This window comes from Notamacropus eugenii, chromosome 5 (genome assembly GCF_028372415.1).
Source record: "Notamacropus eugenii isolate mMacEug1 chromosome 5, mMacEug1.pri_v2, whole genome shotgun sequence".
NCBI lineage: Eukaryota > Metazoa > Chordata > Mammalia > Diprotodontia > Macropodidae > Notamacropus > Notamacropus eugenii.
In genome coordinates this window covers 11,294,932-11,313,179 of record NC_092876.1, presented here as the reverse complement: position 1 = coordinate 11,313,179, position 18,248 = coordinate 11,294,932, and the positions used below count along the sequence as shown (strand labels likewise).

General features: G+C 42.1%; 1 pseudogene; it reads left to right on the top strand.

Moving 5' to 3' along the window:
• Positions 1 to 18,248, top strand: part of LOC140507328 (cytosolic phospholipase A2 gamma-like) — a 72,922-nt pseudogene that overhangs the window by 16,864 nt on the left and 37,810 nt on the right.

Genomic DNA, 18,248 nt, shown 5'->3' with positions numbered 1-18,248 from the left:
TGTCCTTATGTACAGTAGGGTGCCCCCTGTTGGCCTCATTGCTTTGCAACTGCCCATATCTTTCACCAGCTTGGCGTACAGATGATTTTCTCATCCTTAGGTGCATGTCCTCCTTCTACATCCAGTGTGATGAATGGAAAGACACCTGGAGAAAGCAGAAAATGAGCTCAGGAGGTGGCTGCAGGAGGACTCCTGGGATTTCTCTGTTCCTTTTGATGGGCTCTATGTGGCAGCAGAGAGGGATGAAAATTCTCTCACTGACTTCTGGTCCTATTCCATTGTCTACTACCTTATGCAGAAAGTAAGCTCTCCCTGGAAACCAAGGGAGAGGGGAGCAGGGAGAGGTTTCCTTTCAGGGTGAAGGTGTTCCCATTCTATCCCCTTGTTTGGGTGGCTGCCCCAACCCAGGCTTCTAGTTTACTGTTCAATCAACTAGCATTTATTAAACAGCTACTCCCAGCCAGATACTTCCCAAAGTGCTAGGGTTCTGTTGGGTGACTTCATGTTTATTTATGGATGGTGAGGCTGTGAAGGTCCCTTCAAACCCAACCTTAGTCCAAAGAGGCCTAGATTCAGAGTCAGGAGACCTTGGTTTAAATCCCATCTCTGCTCCTGATTCTCTTTGTGACCCTACTGCCTAGGTTAGTGAAACTCTCAAAAATGAAATTCTGAAGACCCAGACCATTCCAATGAGGAGAGAAAAAGGACCATGATTAAAAAGTTCAGTGTGGATGTGGGGGAACTCTTGAGTCCAGTCAGACTTTGAAAAGCTCTATTCAGATGATAAAAGCAAGGAATAGAAGACATGAGAGATGAATGTAAAATCATGGAATGACCAGTAGGAAGAGCTTGACCTGTGCCGAAGCCAATCAAGAGGGGAGATCCATGGCAACTTCAGGAAAACAGGAAGGGCCTTTCAAGACTTGCTTATGGAAAAGAGGAAAGTGAAGGAGGGAATTGGGATGGACAGGATCAGAACTGACAATAGTGAGAAGGCAGAGCTGCTCAATTCTTTTGTCCCTGTGCTTTCTTGACAGGACAGTGACCTTTCCCCTGCAGAGGCTAGAACAAAAATGGTTCACAGAGACCTGTTCCCTAAGGTAAGTTAGGAGCTAGAGTGCTCAGCAGCCACAGAGGAGGTTAGCTCACCTAGCTCAGATGAACTCTGACCTCAGAGGACTATTGCAATTGGCAGATTGGATTGAAGAGTCTGTATTCTATTAAAAAACACGTGCTGTCTTCAGAGCCATGTGCTCAGTGACACTGGGAGATGAGCAGAGGTTGAGTATGATGGCTGCCCTCCTGGAGCTGATGGATGAGAGGGAGGATGAGTGACAGACAGGTTCCAGACTCACTGTGATGGGGATGTCCAGCTCCAGGTGAAAGGTTTTCCTGCTGGGCAGAGGGAGGAGGGGTCCTGGAAGGCCTCTTCGAGGACAGGATCTTATTGGAGCTGGTCACCAACAGACTGGCAAGAATGGAAGGGGGAGAGAGGAAAGGCCACAGGGTCAGGAACCTGTGCTGGGTTTCACCTGTCTTCCATTGTCTGTCCTTGAATATCTGCTGAGCTCTGGCTAAATCATAGTAGATTTACAGACAGGAGAGACCTTCCAGGTCATCTAGCTTAATCCCTACATTTTGCCAGTTAAGCAGCTTCCTTCCTTCCTCCTTCTTCCCAGCTTTCAAGGACTAACCCAAGGTCATTGCAACTAGTGAGTGTCAGACTCAGAATGGGAACCCTGGTCTTTCAGACTTTCCACTTTCCACCACCTAACTGCTTGAGAGTGCTAGTCTTCAGTTTTATCATTTATAAAATGGGTGGGTGGTTTGAATTAGATCAGGGGTTCATAATCTTTTTTTGTGTCATGACATTCTGGTGAAGCTGATGAAACCCTTCTCAGAATAATCTTTTTCAAATGTATTTTTTTAAAATCCCAGAGAGTATCATAATATTTTCTTTTTAATAGAGTGGACATTTCCTTACATAACTGCCCTGTTCCCCCGAAATCCACACCCTGAAACGGTTTATCAGTTATAACAGGTGAAAGCAGGGGTGGGTCAAAGTCTTGGATGGGAGAGGTCTGGTTTCCTTAAAAGGCAGCGCTGCACAGATTCCTCATAGTGGGTCAGCAAGTCTCGCCCCAAGGAAACTCACAGACGAAGATCTTCTAAGAGGATTTCATCCTACTTTTCTCCTGACAGTAAGTCATTTCCTATTCTCATTATTCTTTTCTAACTCTTAAAAAAAAACAAAATATACCCTTATAATGATATAACAAATATAGTGTGTTGGTATTGGCATTGAAAAGAAGAAAGTTTCTTTAACAGCTTCTCTTAGCTCCTTTGTACTCACCACATCCCCAATCACGCGTTGATAATTGAGTTAAATACCTTTCAAACTCACCATTTCCTAGAAAGTCATTTACCTTATTACCTCTAGCATTTTTATACTAATCACAGTAGTCTATGTAGTACCTACCCCATGTGCCAGGCTTTTTCTGTGTCTTGAAAGTTGCTCAAGTCTGTTCTGAGTAAGATTTTAAAACGTTTACTCTGTGTATTCTCAATTTCTTGGCTTATATTCCATGCCAATTAGAAAAAGTACTTGTAGAGGAGATAGTATTTCGTTCAGTTGCATTCCCACAAGATCTGAATATTAGAGCGAATATTACATCTGAATATTGCAGGTTTTCAGAAGCCAGGAAGTGTGATAAGCATTTCCCAACTATGCGTTTCTCCCCACAACTCTGGGAGAAAGGTGCAAATATTTATTATCTCCTTGTACGTATAAAGACTGATTAAATTCTTCTAATTTACTACAATAGCATTTTCAACTCAATCAATTATTGATTTATAATTACTATGTACACTACTTAAATCTCAATTTTTTAAAGAAAGGTCCATATTTTTTCTCTACCTGATGTTCAGAATTTCATGGTTACACTTCAACTTCCCTGTAGTGCTTTACTTTTTGAATTACTGAAAGAGCCAAATCAGCTTCTTTAATTTTTTTCGAAATTACTTATCCTTTAGCCCGACTACTGAAACCAGAGCAAAGAGATAGTCCTTTATCAATGAAATAATTCGTGTGAATTTTGTGAAACTTATTTTGTAGTCTTATATTGATTGTGTAAGGGAGACCTGCAATATCTATCAAAGGGCGTTGCTTTAAAAATTTCTCAACCTAGTCTGTTTCAGTGGGAGAAAAAATCTTTTTCTGATTCCTGTATGATTTGTATTTATTCTCCTGAATTTTGTTTTACACTTTAGCCCAAAGTTATATTGTACAAAACCATCCTCCAACTGTACATGACCCTACCCTAGACTACCATTCAATTTTAGGTAGATCTCTTCCATGTGACCCAGGTCCCTGGTGTTAGCCACTTTAGCACAAAGTTTTATTACATAAAACCAACCAATTTCTATACTGTCATTCCATTTTTAGTCTCTTAGTAGTTACAAAACACAGTTCATACCAGATTCATTTTATTAATTTATTTGTTTTTAGTTTTCTACAATCACTTCCATAAGTCTTATATGTTCTTCCCCTCATTCCCTGAGATAGCATGCAATCTTATATAGATTCTCACATACATTCTTATTAAAGACATTTTCAGCTTATTCATGTTGCATAGAAGAATTAAAATGAAAGAGCGAAACCATGAGTAAAACCAAAGCAAAACAAACATAACACAAGAGAAAATATTCTGCTTTCTTCTGCATTGCAATTCTATAGTTTTTTCTCTGGATGTGGATGGCATTTTGCCATTCCCTTTGGGAATGTTTTAGGTTTTTGCAGCTATGTGGTGTAGTGGATAGAGCACCAGTGCAGGAGTCAAGAGGACCTGAGTTCAAATCTCACCTCAGACACTTGACACTCACCAGCTGTGTGACCTCGGACAAGTCACTTAACCCCAATTGCCTCATCCTGGATCGTCTCCAGTCATCCTGATGAATATCTGGTCACTGGATTCAGATGGCTCTGGAGGAGAAGTGAGGCTGGTGACCTGCACAGCTCTCCCTCACTCAAAAGAAAGTCAAGTGCAAGTCATGTCATCATTTCTGTGATGGCATGGTCTTCTTTGGCAATGAAGGACGAACACACAGGTCCTTGCAGTTCAGTGAAGAGCCAAGTCTACCAGAAAAATTCCTTGTACATTGTGGTTGTTGCTGTTTGCAGTGTATTCTTGGTTCTGCTCCTTTCACTCAGCATTAGTTCATACAAGCACTTCCGGGCCTCTGTGAGGTCTTCCTGTTCATCATTTCTCATAGCACAATAGTATTCCATTACATTCACATACCACAACTTCTTCAGTCATTCCCCAACTGATGGGTGTCCCCTTGATTTCCAGTTCTTGGCCACCACAAAGAGCTGCTCTAAATATTTTTGTACATGTGTACATTTCCCATTTTTATAATCTCTTGGGGATACAGTCCCAGAAGTGATATTGCTGGGTCAAAGCGTATGCACGCTTCTGTATCCCTTTGGGCATAGTTTCAAATTGCTCTCCAGAATGGCTGGATCAGGTCACAGCTCCACCAACAATGAATTAGTGTTCCAAATCTCCCACATCTTCTCCCACATGTATTATCTTCCTGTTCTGTCATGTTAGTCAACCTGATAGGTGTGATGTAGTACCTTAGAGATGTTTTGATTTTCATCTCTCTAATCAATAGTGATTTAGAGCATTTTCTATGTGACTATAGATACCCTTAATTTCTTCCTCTGAAAACTGCCTGTTCATGTACTTTGACCATATATCAATTGGGGAATGCCTTGTATTCTTGTAAATTTGACTCAGTTCTCTATGCATTTTAGAAATGAGTCCTTTATCAGAGACACTAGTTGTAAAAACTCTTTCCCAGTTTTCTCCTTCCCTCCTAATATTGGTTGCATTGGGTTTGTTTGTACAAAAACTCATACCAGTTTCTTTAAGGACTTCTTGGCAGTTAGAATTGGTTACCATCACATAGCTATATCAGTGATTGGCAAATAGAGCCCCAAAAACTCACTCAGCACAACAAGTTCCTCATTGGAAGTGTCTGAGATTTCAGTAAGCAGGATGACTTTGGAGAAGAAATCATCTGTCTTCTTCTCAAGATTAAGCTCTTTGATGCTGGAACAGCAGGTATCCAGCTATTTCATGAAGGAATTCACTTGGCAATGACCAAGGTTTCAACTATGGCAGAGGAAGGACATAGATATTGGGACCATAAAGAATCTCTTCTCCTCCTCTCACTACTTACAATAAATTCTGATTACTCCCTTCTTGGTTATTCCCTTTAAATGAAACACAAGCAGTTTCCTCAAAGGCATTTCCATTTGAAAGGAGGTCTGTGAGTGATCCAGATCCTTCATGGCCTCTTTCTTCTACAAGTATTTGATAGTTTCCAAAACTGTAGGTTTTCATGATAGGAATTTTATGTTTGCCTCTCATCAAAAGAGGAACCAGTTTCCTAATGGGTATAAATGAATTGAAATCCTTATTACACTAATTTAACTTGGAATTCACTCAAGTGAAATCTGTCACTTATTTGAAAACTCAGTTTCAGTAAAAGCCATTGACTCCCAAGATTTCAAATTTCAGGACCCAATGTTATCAGTGTAGTTTATGTTTGATAATGATTTGAATTAGAAAGATCCTTTCATTTGTAGTATAATAATTTCTTGATTTAAAGTTTCTATTTTAATTAAAACACAGTTAAACTACATATAAGGTAAACACGAGGGTTAACACTACTTAAAAGAATCTCATGGAGACTGAACTTTTCTGAAGACTTTATAGTGTAAGTTTTTCTCTATTTCTTCCCAAATCACTGCCAAATTAAGTCAATTTGTTGAGATCTAGGGATGCTGGGACCTCAGAATTCAAGAACATATTATACAGGGCCTACCTGAAATGAAATGGACTCAACCTTTCTTTCAGATAGATATAAGGTTTATCAGAACACCCTTCAGGATGGAAGAGATTTGAAGAATCTACCTTTTTGGCCAGACTCTTAAGGAATCTGAGAAATTGAATGGAGACAAGATGGACCTTTGAAACAGAAGCTAGGAGTGACCAATTAGTCTGGGAACAGAGAAGGGGTCAGGATGGAATTAATGAGTGATGGTTCAGCGTGGGGCCATGAGGGCCACAATGAAAGGATTATTTACTGGAAGGTCCTGGTGCCTCAGGGGAATGCCAAGGACCCATGTTATATGGGAAAGTCCAGAAGCTTTTCCTTTGTGGAGTGCAGTTCCAAAAGACATGGTCTTTTCTTTTTGGAGGTTCATGTCCCATCCCCATTACATTTATTTTATTATATTTTTCTTAACCTAAACTAATGTAATGTATCAGAAGTCCTGCTCCTTTTGTTTCTTGCTGGCCCATTGGATGAAAGGGACAAGAGAGCAAATAAGATGTTATGGTCTTATAATAAAGTACAAAGAAGCATGTCTACTTGGTTTCCTTTTCAGGATAATTTAAAGTAATTTCTGCAGTCAAGCTTAATACATGTGCAAAGCTAATTGGATGACCAATGAATTTGCCCTACCTAGGGAGGTCCTTTCAAATGCAAGACACTTTGTCTAGGGAGTCAGTGGGGACAGGAGATATCTCTAGGGAGTATCAACTGTGAGAGGAGAGAGGCAGTTATAGAAGAAGAAATGAGTCTTTGAGAAGGAATTGGTCTTCATCCCTTCAGAGGGTGGAAGAGCATCTCTTTCATTCTCCCACAACTGGCAATTGCATACTGCAGTGAAGAAATCTTCCACTAGGAGACACAGACATCTAAGGCATCATACCAGTGGAGAGCTTTGGCCATCTCTGTTAGTAGAGATACCACTCGAGGGGAATAGTATGATGATACCACAGGGAAAGAAAGGATAGGAGGGACCTTTAATGATGGAGGTACTAGTTTCTTTAGTCATATGTGTTAACTACATATTCTCCTCTCCACGAGTTTATGTTTCAGTCCACTCTTCCTTTTGGTTTTGTATGTATTTTGGGTGAGTGTGCCCCCAATTTATAAGAGAAGCTTTTGTAGCTACTTTTCCTATAATGTTGTCTCAGCAAATGTCTTTGCTTTGAACTCTTGTTGGCCACAGGCTGACCACAAAAGTGTGTGGTCCCTCCTATGGTGTTATATTAAGGTATTTTCAGGCCATGTGATTTTTTAAAGTTAATTTTCTTCATACTTTATGAAATATTGCATTCCAGTATTTTCCCTTCTTTTTAGTAGTTGCAGTGGAGTCTTATGTGAATCTCACTGTGATTTCTTTCTATCTGAACTCTTTCTAGTTGCTTGTAGTGTGTGTGTGTGTGTGTGTGTGTGTGTGTGTGTGTGTGTGTGTGTGTGTGTGTTTGACCTGGAAGCTTTGGATTTTGACTATGACATTTCTGGGTATTTTCAATTTGGTGATTAGAAACATGGCTCGTGGCTTTGTCCTACTTTCACATTGCCTTCTGTTTCTTAATAGAAAATTGGAAATTGAGGGTGAAGCTGTTTCACCTTCAGCAAATAATTTCTGCTTTTAAAAATTTGAGAGGTAAAAGTGGGGTTGGAAAGAGAAACAGAGACAGAGAGAATCATACAAACACATACAGAGAGAAAGACAGGTAGAGCCCTGTAGACAGCTTGTGTTTTACTCTCTAACCCTCCCTACTTTTTCTGACTCAGGTCATCCTTTGATCAGTGGAGGGAGAGAAGACAAGAGACATGGCTATACCCCAGGTACTGTCCTAATTTGTGGGTCTACTTGGTACCTTCCAGGTAACTTCCTATGTGAGATTGAAATGGACAATGTAGGGCAGAGGGGTGAGGATGGAGATGGAGTGCTTGAAGATGTCAAATGGAACTGTGAATGGATGGGTTGGTCAGGAGGAGAGGGTTCGTGGCTCCATGCATGTGGACATTGGTGAGGTTGAGGGGTTGATGAGGGGGAGTCCTTCTTACTAATTGACCCCTATTAAGGGTCTCTATGAGCCTCTTTGTTTTGCAGCAAGTTTCCTGCAGTGCTAAGAGTGATTCTGCCCAATGTGTTCTAAGGTGAGAGGGAGGTCCCAGGTAGATGTGATACCTGACTTGATATGGGTGTGGTTTGGTAAAAAGCAGAAAAGGTTTAGTGTCAGGTGGGTCAGTGGGTGGTAGATTGAGAGCCAGGGATAGAACCTGGGAAGATGAAGGGTTTCAGACTGATGGTGGGAAGACCATCCAGAACTACTCAGGCAACCATGGACAAAGGGTTGAGCCCAATGAGTTGTGTATAACATGCCTCTTATTATTCTGGGCAGTCCTCACATCAGGATCAGTTTTGGAATCTCAGACGAAGAGAAGGAAGCAGTGAAAAATCGAGGGGAGCATATCCTGAAAGCCCTGGTGAATTTGGAACGTAATTGCCTTTTAGTCAAAAAGGTATGGGGCCATAGAGGCCCTGGTTTGGGCACAAGCCAGGAACATCTGGATTCTCTGCCGAAGTTTCTCTGAAGTGGATACCTGGGAGTTGCCTAACACTTCACTGGACTCAATTCCGACCTTTCCGACCTTTCTTTCCTTTCATTTTTTTTTTTTTGCTCTATTCATGTCTGACCTACCGTCTTTCCAGGGTATGGACCCTGGTTTCTCCTCTTCTGGTACCTTTCTAGGTTCTCCTCTTCCCCTGGATTAAAGCATTGATCTTCTTCTCCTTCTTTGAATGGGAATTCCATCACATTGTCTTCTTTTTTTTTTTATTCCCAGGGTGTGTATCCTCACCCTCTTCCTTCTCTTAGAGTATAATGTCCTCTCTGCCTTTGCCAAATGTGAAGCCTACCTACCATTCCTCTCCTCTGATGGAATATTTCCCTCTCTCATCTCCCTTCTCAGGTATAAACCCTGCTATGCTACTTTCACCTCTCTCTCTACTGCACCTAGGTTCCTGTGGTTTCTGTGGTGCTCTCTGGTAGGGGCCTGAGAGCTGACATAGCCTACCAAGGTGTCCTTAGTGAGCTGAGCCATGCGGGGCTTCTGGACATGGTCACATATATTGCAGGGATGTCTACCTCTACCTGGTAAGAACCTGTCAGTATGTATGCTGTCTTTTGTGGGGGGGATCCACAGCTCCACTGGGAAGAAGGCTCTGTGCTTCACAATGTCCCTCTCCAGAAGTCCCCAGCCATCTCCTGATCACACTTGCTCCATGCGTAATGTTGAGCCTACTACCCGACTGATATTGAAAGAATTCCTTTGAGGATGCAGTGAATGACAAAGAACTTGGTGAAACTGTAAAGGGTATGAGAGGAAGAAAGGGTATGAAGGTGACAAATCAGTTATACTCTAAAGGATTTTGGAGACTAACTAGCTGTATAAATGGAGCACTGGACTGATGGTCAGTGGGTTTTCAGAGTGAAAGGCCATCCAGTCCTTTTTGAACTTCTAAGCACTTGGAAACCATAATAGAAGGGATGAAGGAAGGAAGCATTTTTGGAGCACCTGTTGTGTGCCAGGCAGTAGGCTATGAAATTTTACAAATGCTATTTCATTGGATCCCCACAGCAACCCTGGGAGGTGGGTACTATTACTCCTATTTTATAATTGAAGAAAACAAGGCAGGCAGAGGTGAAGTGACTTGCCTAGGGTCCCATGGCCATTCAGTGTCTGAGGTTATATTGGAACTGGGGTCTTCTTGACTCCAGGGCTGGTGTTATGTGCACTAGGGTGCCCCTTAGGGGCCTAATAGCTTTGTATTTGGCCAGACCTTTCACCTGCAAGCCAGCCAGAAGCTTTTCTCTTCCTTAGGTGGATGGCCTCCCTGTACAACAAGATTGATTGGTGGAAAGACCTGAAGAAGGCAGAAAAGGAGTTCAGGATGCGGCTGCGTACTCTTGGGATATCTCTGTGGCTCTGGAAAAGCTCTGTGAGGCTGCAGAGAGGGATGACTATTCCCTCACTGACTTCTGGTCCTATTCCGTGGTTTACTGTCATACATGTGAAGTAAGGTCTCCATCGGAACCCAGGGGAGCTGGGAGAAGGGAGATGTTTCTTCTCAGGGTGAAAGTGTTCCAATTCTATCCTCCTGTTTGGGTGGCTGCCCCAGCCCATACTTCCAGCTTGCTAGTCAATCAACTAGCATTTTTTAAGCATAGTATCTGTCATATACTATGAAGAGTGCTAGGGTTCTTTTAGGTGATCTCATGTTAACTTATTAATGGTGAGACTGGGAGGGTCCCTTCAAGCCTGTCCTTACTCAAACGAGCCCTTGTTTTAGAGTCAGGAAATCTGAGTTCAAATCCTATCTCTGCTACTGATTCTTATGACCCTGGGCAAATGCCTTCCTCACTCTGGACTGTTTCTTTCTTGAAAAATGACAAGGCTGGAGTAGCAATAATGATCTAAGGTCCTTTCCAGCTAGAAACCCTCTGAATTGTTAACCTTTTGACATCTCCTAGCTCCATGTTGGATACATCTCTGTGAATTCTTTTCCATTTCTCTGCTTTGAAATCTCTTCCTTTTAACCCTATCAGCTTCTAGAGTCTCACCTGTCCCAGGTCAGGAAAGAGTCGAAGATGGGGACTGTACCATATCCCATATTTGCTATCATCGACCATGACCTCAAGTTTTATGGAAAGAGTGAGTATGGCCCTGGGATCTTCCCTGGAGGAGACTTAAGGTGGAGTGGCAAGATATCTGTCCAGAAGATCTATTTTGGGTAGTGATATCAGGGGGTCTATGGCCAAGGTCACTCAACTCCCTAGGAACATCTCAATAACCCATGGAACTGAGGTCTTTTTGAGGAAAAGTTTCTGAATCTTCCCAGAAGTTCAGTTGAAGGGGATCTCATTGACTGTTTAGTCCAACCTGTACTGGAAGAAAAACCCCCACTTCACCATTCCTACCTAGCGGATACATTCCCCTGATTGACATGTACAGCCCCTTACCACTTGGCTCCCTTGATACTTTGCCAGTCTTCTCGTACTTCTCTCCACATCCTCCACATTCCAGCAGAACTAACCTATTTGCTCCTTCTTGAATAAGATGTTGCATATTTGTGCTCCATGCTCTTAGCTGTCCTTTGTTACTGGAACACTCTCCTTTGTCTCCACAGCGACGTTTCTCTGATTTTCTTCATTTAGTTCAATCGCTACCTTTTCATGGCTACATTCCTCAGCACTCCTTACCCTATGAAAGACAGTACCTTTCCCTCTGATATCATCTTCCATTTACTCTGTATGTATCTAATTATTTTTGTATTGTTTCCACTGCTGGGGACGTCATAAGGAGGACCTTGCTATAGTATGCATGAAAGGTAACAAAATCCTGAATTAAGGTGGTGGCTTTGTCAGTGGAGAGAAGGGGGCCCATAGTAGAGATGCTGTGAAAATAGAAATGAAAAGAATTGCAAAAAGAGCTGATTTCATGTTGGATATGTGAGTCATACATTGGATATGTGAGGTGAATGGGAATGAGGAATTGAGGATGGTAGTTAAGGTTCAATGACTGGAAGGATGATGGTGTACTTCACATAGGAAAGTATATAAGATGGGAGAGTTTCTGGAGATAAATGAGATCTGTTTTAGACCTGTTGAGTTTGAGATACCCATGGAATATCCAGCTTGTGTTTTCTATAACTCAGTTGGTGGTAGGGAACTCCAGCTCGGGAGAGAGATTATGGTTCGATGTAGGGTTCTTGGAATCAATCATGTAGAGGTAATAGTTGTACACATGGGAGGTGAAAAGATTATTAAGCAAGATGGTATAGTGGTAAACGAGAAGAGGGCTTAGGACAGAGCCATGTGAACACTCATGATGGACATGCCCATTTTCCTGATGATCCACCAAGGACTGGACAATAATGGCTAGATGGGGAGGAGGGGATAAATCAGTATCAGAAACCCAGCAGAGAAGAGATTATCTGAGAGGTGATGTAAGTCAACTGTGTCAAAGTTCCCCATTGAGACATCTTTCTCATGGCTCAGCTTTCCCAACTTCTTCACCCAATCCTCATGTGACATGAACTCAAGTCTCTTTGCATGTTGGCTGCCCTTCTTTGGACTCTCTGCAGATTTTACTGTGTTTCCTACACTGAGTGACCTGAGAACTAGACACTATCTTTCAGAGGAGGAATGAATTGAGACATGATACAATGGGACTAATACTTTATTACTGAAAGGTACACTCGTCATTGTGACTCAAGTAACATCAACTTTGGGGGCTGCTATATCACAAGACTGATTCATTTGACCTTGTGGTCACCTAAAACACTCACCTCCTTGGTAGACAAACTGCTGTCCTACAAAGCATGCCTCCCACTCATCTTGTGCTTGCGAAGTTGCCTTTTGGATCTCTAGTCTCAGATGTGGGATCTCTACTGAATTTTATCTTCTTAGATTTAGCCCAGGAGTTTAGTAGATAGTCTTCTAAAAGTTTCTAGGGTCCTGACTTGGTTGCCTGTTGTGCTGACTGGCTATCCATGTCAGGTTCATGTTATCTGCAAATTAGATGAGCAGGTCCTCTCTGCCATTATTCAGGTAGTTGACAGAAATTTCAAAATAGCACAGGGACAAGTAGAGCTCTTTGGGTGACTTCCCTGGAGACTTCATTTTTAGCTGACATTGAATCAGAAACTGACCCTTTGATGGTGCCAAATTCATAAAATGTATTGTCACCTAGCACACATATTTCCATCTTTATCCCAAGCGTACTTTTTTTGAGTGATTTGGTAAAGTCTTGGTGATCTTACTTAAAACATTGCCACGATCTGCTGATTTAATAACCCTGTCCAAAGGGATTGAACATGCCTGTTCTTGGCAAAATGACACCTCCTTGCCCTCATTTCTTCCTTCTTCAATTTTTTTACTGTTGTTACCATTCTTATTATTAACATCCTTTTCCAGCTCTCCTCCTTCTCCTTCCACCATCTCTTTATTAATCCATTTAGTTTTTTTCCCCAGAATCAAAGTTGAATTCTCTGGACTGTACATAGTTTACAGCTTATTCCTTGCAACTCCCCATCCCCTGCTGAAAATAAATCCCTCTTGTCCTGTGTTCCTCCTCTCATTATCTGCAGTCTTAAGAGATCAATAAGAGGGCCTCAGCCAGCCAATCCAGGAGTTTTTTAAGTACCAAAGAATTTGGTCCATCTGGGTCAGGGAACCTGAATTCACCAAGTTCCGCATGGAGTTCACTTATTACGTCCTTACCTACGTTGAATAACAACCCCCCATTAGACATTTTCATTCTGCCTTTCATAGTGATAATAGAAGGCAAATAAATGAGCATCTCTGGTTTCTCTCTTTTTAAGTTTCATGGTGCCATATAGCCCTAGTCAATACCCTACCACTTGTTTGATTTTCCTCTTCCCCCAATATAGGTACCAACTTCCCTTTTTTCATCTTTAGGGTCCCTGGCCAATCTCTGCTCATTATGAGTTTTGACACTCCTGATACAATTCTTACAGACTGTTCCATGACCTTGTATTCATCTTCTGTTGCTTGTCTCTGCTTCTATCTGCCATCAATAGGTACATTGTTAAGTTGCTTGTGCATCAATGGTGGTCTCTTCAGATGGTTTTGATATTTCCTCCTCATTAAAATTCTTTCTTGTTAACTTCAGAATTACATCTTTGAAATTCCTCATAGCTCCTGGGTTCACTTCCCCCATAGCATTTTAGTTTATGGATACTGCATATCTTTCCTTAGATCCTTTGGAGATGTGCTTTCTACAGACCTAGTGTGCATATCAGAATATGACCACCTTAGCTGTCCTCTGTTACAAAGTCCAGGAGGGAGAAGTTACTTTTTAAGAAAGATTCCATCATTTCTATAACAGTAATTAATTCCTTCCTGTTAGTGAGAATCCTGAACAGCATAGAATTTCTCCTTGCTCACTTTTCAACTTTTTGAAGGATGGAATGAACATTAACGTAAGTGAAGATGTTATGAGCTTCTCTGCTTCTGGCAGAGAGGAAACTCCAGCAGTGATCTATATAATCAAAGTCCCCCATCACCACAGTTTCCTACCTTTGTGCCAGGTTGGTGATATTCCCTGAGCTCCTCATCTATTTTCGCTTTCTCTCCAGGTAATCTGTGGTATACTCCTATGCCAACATTTCCACTTTTTCTCTCTCCATTTATTTTCACCCAGATGCTCTCCACCATGTTTTCCTTCCTCCAGTTTTCTTGGATTCCCTCAGATGAACATATGCCAATATCTAATATTGTTCCCCCACTTTTTATTTATCTTGCTTAAAACAATAAACATCCTATCTTTCTATAACTGTATTCCAGTCAGGAATCTCACCCTGCCGAGTTTTAGTGACATCTCCAACTTCAAATTTGCCTTCTAGCATAGCTGTATGACCCTTGGCAAGTCACTTGATCTGATTTATTCATACACAATTGCCCTCATATAAGTTACTAATGAGTTTTTTCTTGGATTTTGTCCTCCTCTGGACTTCTGCATGTCTCAATTGCTGTTCTTCATTACAGATACTCTCTTGGGTATCTATATTGGAGAAGTTATCTATACACACATATATATGTCTCTATAGATAAATAGATAGGCAGATAATCAGGTTTCTCCCTCTCCCATCCTTTTCTTTTCAGAGCCTTTATGATTATATTTACATCTGTTTTAGCTGTGAAAACACATGTGTTTCAGCTTGTATTCAGTACATTTTATTCCCATCCAAGAGACAGTGATTTCTATGTTGATGCATGGTCCAGAAGTCCAAATTTCATTCTCAGATATTAACTTTGTCAGTTGTTCATTTTACAGATCAGTTTTTCTGTTTGTATGTCTTGTCAACCTATGGCGGGGGGAGGAAAACTCCCTATGTACCGCTGTGGTCTTTAGTCATTCTTTGAACTCTTTGGCTATGCTGGTTTAGATTTCGTCTCACAATAGTATGTGTTCTTGGATTGCTGGAATTTGGTGGGACTATCCATGTGACAAATCTTGGTCAGTTTTCTCTTCTACAGCAGATACATGCTCTAAGAAGACAACTGACCTCTCCATGTTTATGAGGTCAGTGAATTGGTGATTGAGTATATCTCCATTGTGTTCATCCTTCTTTGCTGAACAAGAACATGCCATCAGGGAAATGAAGACATGACTTGCACTTGACTTTATTTTGAGTGATGGAGTGCTGTGTAGGTCACCGGCCTCTCTTCTCCTCCAGAGCCATCTGAATCCAGTGAGCTGATATTCATCAGGATGACTGGAGATGGCCTAGGATTGACTGGGAGACCTTGAGCCCGTTAGGCCAAAGTCTTGGCAGGTACTCACTTAGGGTGAGGCAACACCAATTCAGTCAATAGGCCTCTTTAAGAAGTAGCCAGGGCATGGCTCCTTTAATGAGGTCAGGAAAATCAAAGGCATCAGGCTGGGAGGGGGTGAGGTACCCAGCTAGCAATTGGCCAGCTGCATCTACTCATAGGATCCTGTTCGTCCTTTTTTGCCAAAGAAGACCATGCCATCAGAGAAATGATGACGTGACTTACACTTGAGTACCCTCTGGAACTGGGACCCCAATGGGTCCCTGCCAAGGGCTCCTGGAACCCCCTAGCTTTAGAGTGATTATCAATAGTAACTGTTGGGTTTCCCACCCAGCCTGATGTCTGTTTTTCTTGACCTCATTAAAGGGGCCATGCCCTGGCTACTTTTTAAATAGGCCTATAATGTGTGTTTCCTCACCCTAAGTGAGTACCTGCAAAGACTTTGGCCTAAAGGCCCCAAGGTCTCCCAGTGCATCCTGGGTCATTTCCAGCCATCCTGAGGAATATCAGGTCACTGGATTCAGTTGACTCTGGAAGAGAAGTGAGGCTGGTGACCTGCACAGTATATCTCAGTGGGGAGGTATTGAATTCCTCTACTCTTTGGTGTTTCCCCCTCACCATTACTAAGTGATCTCACCTGATAGGTACTGTGGATCTACCTTAATATTTTTCAAGGATATACAGATGCTTCTTAACCAAGAACAGATTTAGCTCCACCCTCTTCTCAACTTTGCTTTTCTTGTTTCCAATGTGTAATGGCACCCCTTCCCTTCCTCATTTTGTGAAATTCTCCCATTCTCTAACTTTCTCACATTTCCCCTCTGCTTCTTCACATCATTCTTCTTGTTTTGATTTTCAAATTGAAGCGCCACTTTCACTTTTAATAGAACTTCTTTCCCATTATAATATGGAAAATGAAGAAAAGTTATTTGAACCTCTTTATCTTGCTTCATGTTTCATTCTGGGTGCTATGGAAGACAGATAACGTGGAGAGTGAGCAGAGGAGGACAACCAGATTGATGAAGGGTCTCAAATTCATGCCATATATTGATGGCTGAGAGATCTGGTCATGTTTAGCCTGGAGAAGTGAAGAATTCGGGAGACAAGACAGCTCTCTTCAGATATGGGGATGGGTATTCTGTGGAGAAGTGGTTAGATAAATTCTGCTTCATCCCAGATTTAAATGGGGGAATGTATAAAGAGGCTGATTTATCTTTGTTGTCATGGAAAGTCCCCCACCATGTGAAGTGTGTAAGAGTAAAGTTACTTTGCTCCTGCCAGGATGCATTCCTTGGTGGCCTCCTTTGTTGGCCTCCCTGTTCAGGTGGCATCTTCTTTGGTGCTGTCTCTGCTGAGTTGGTGACTTTATTTTCCTTAGAGCTGTTCCAGAAGATGCTGGATGGTCACTTGCCAGGAATAGGAGGGAATTAGGGGTAATTTGAGTGGATATTGTATTATGTGGCCAGTGAGGTCCCTCCTAACTCTCACAGTTTGTTATGTTGTTACTCTTCTCTCTTGGGAAGGAGAGCAGCCCGCCTTTAAACCTAGAACATGGTCATTTGACTCTGCCAGAAATACAAACATTACATAGTCAGCGCTGGTCACTACAAAAACTTTCCTGTTCTTCATGGTTGTTGAGATCCTCAGCCTCTTGTGAGACATGACTTTTCAGTGTTTGCAAATTGCATCCTACGTACTGTGTTAAGTGAACAGTGGGGCAATCCTGACTGACCAATCTGGTTTTCTCCCACTGTGTTTGATCTAGCTTGCTTTCCTGATCAGGTCTAGCAAGTTGGTGCCAGGAAATCACTAGGAAGTGACTTATGAATAGCTGTCTCCAAGAAAAGGAGCTTATAGGAAACATGCATTGGGAGCATGTCTTAGTTTGATTATAGATAGATATAAAGCCCCAGGGTGGTGTGAGTCTATCCTTGGGAAAACCACAGACCATTATGTGAATTTTTTGGGATGTGAATCTTATTCTGTTGTGATTCCTACCCTGGTGTAAAACCTGCTCTCCAAAGCCACAGTTTTGTTTTCTTTCCAGATGCCTGGTTTGAATTAACTCCTGACTGGGCTGGCTACCCCCCACCTGACTCTTCAACTCCTGGTGCTTACGTCTCTACCCCTTTTTTTGAGAGTGAGTGTGAGAGAGGGATGCCCATCAAACAAAAACCTGAAAGGGATTTCTCCTACCTGGGAGGTAAGGACTGAATCTATCCTCCAAGAAGAGGCTGAACCACAGGAGCCATGACGTTGTCCCTCCTTTAATGATATCCTCCCACCATTTGGCATCCAATTAGAGTCCTGGTTCCCAGAGGTTCCTCACCTTTGGGGTTCCATGAGATAATGGGAGTAGCTTGAAAAGTCTCTGCAGAACTGCGTGAGATTACTTCCTGATGTGAACCCCAGAATGAAACCTTATTAATTCTTCATGTAATTTGGCACCCAGATGTGAGATACGCTTTACTTCAATGTCCCTACTGGTGACTTGGGAATCTGGACTCTCTACTAATCTGAAGAAGCAGATGCAGGGACAATGGACAGAGCAGTGTTCTTTTGGTACTTAGAGATGGAAAGAGCCAAATGAGAACACAGACTGTAATTCCTTTCTGTCATATTCTCCTCCTTTTCTTTGCAGGATTGTGTGGCAGTGCTCTGGCTGACATGAATATTATGCGCGAAAAGCTCTGGGGTAGGTGTGGGAAACAGGTTTCCCTCAGGGTTTTGAGAAGGAGGGAAGGGGAATAAGGTGGGGTTTGGGGCCAGGATGGACGTTTCTCTTAACCTCTATTGAAATAGTCTCCATTCTTCTTGTAGATTTCCTCATGAAATTTATCTTCTATTCATACACCCAGGAAAAACTGTGCACTGCTCATCCTGATGGTAAGGATGTGAATCTGGATGCTCTTGTGCCTTGGAACGGGTTTGACCCTGGGTATCATTGATCAGTCTTTTTTTGAGGCTATCAGGGTTAAGTGCTTTGCCTATGGTGACCCAGCCAGTAAGTGT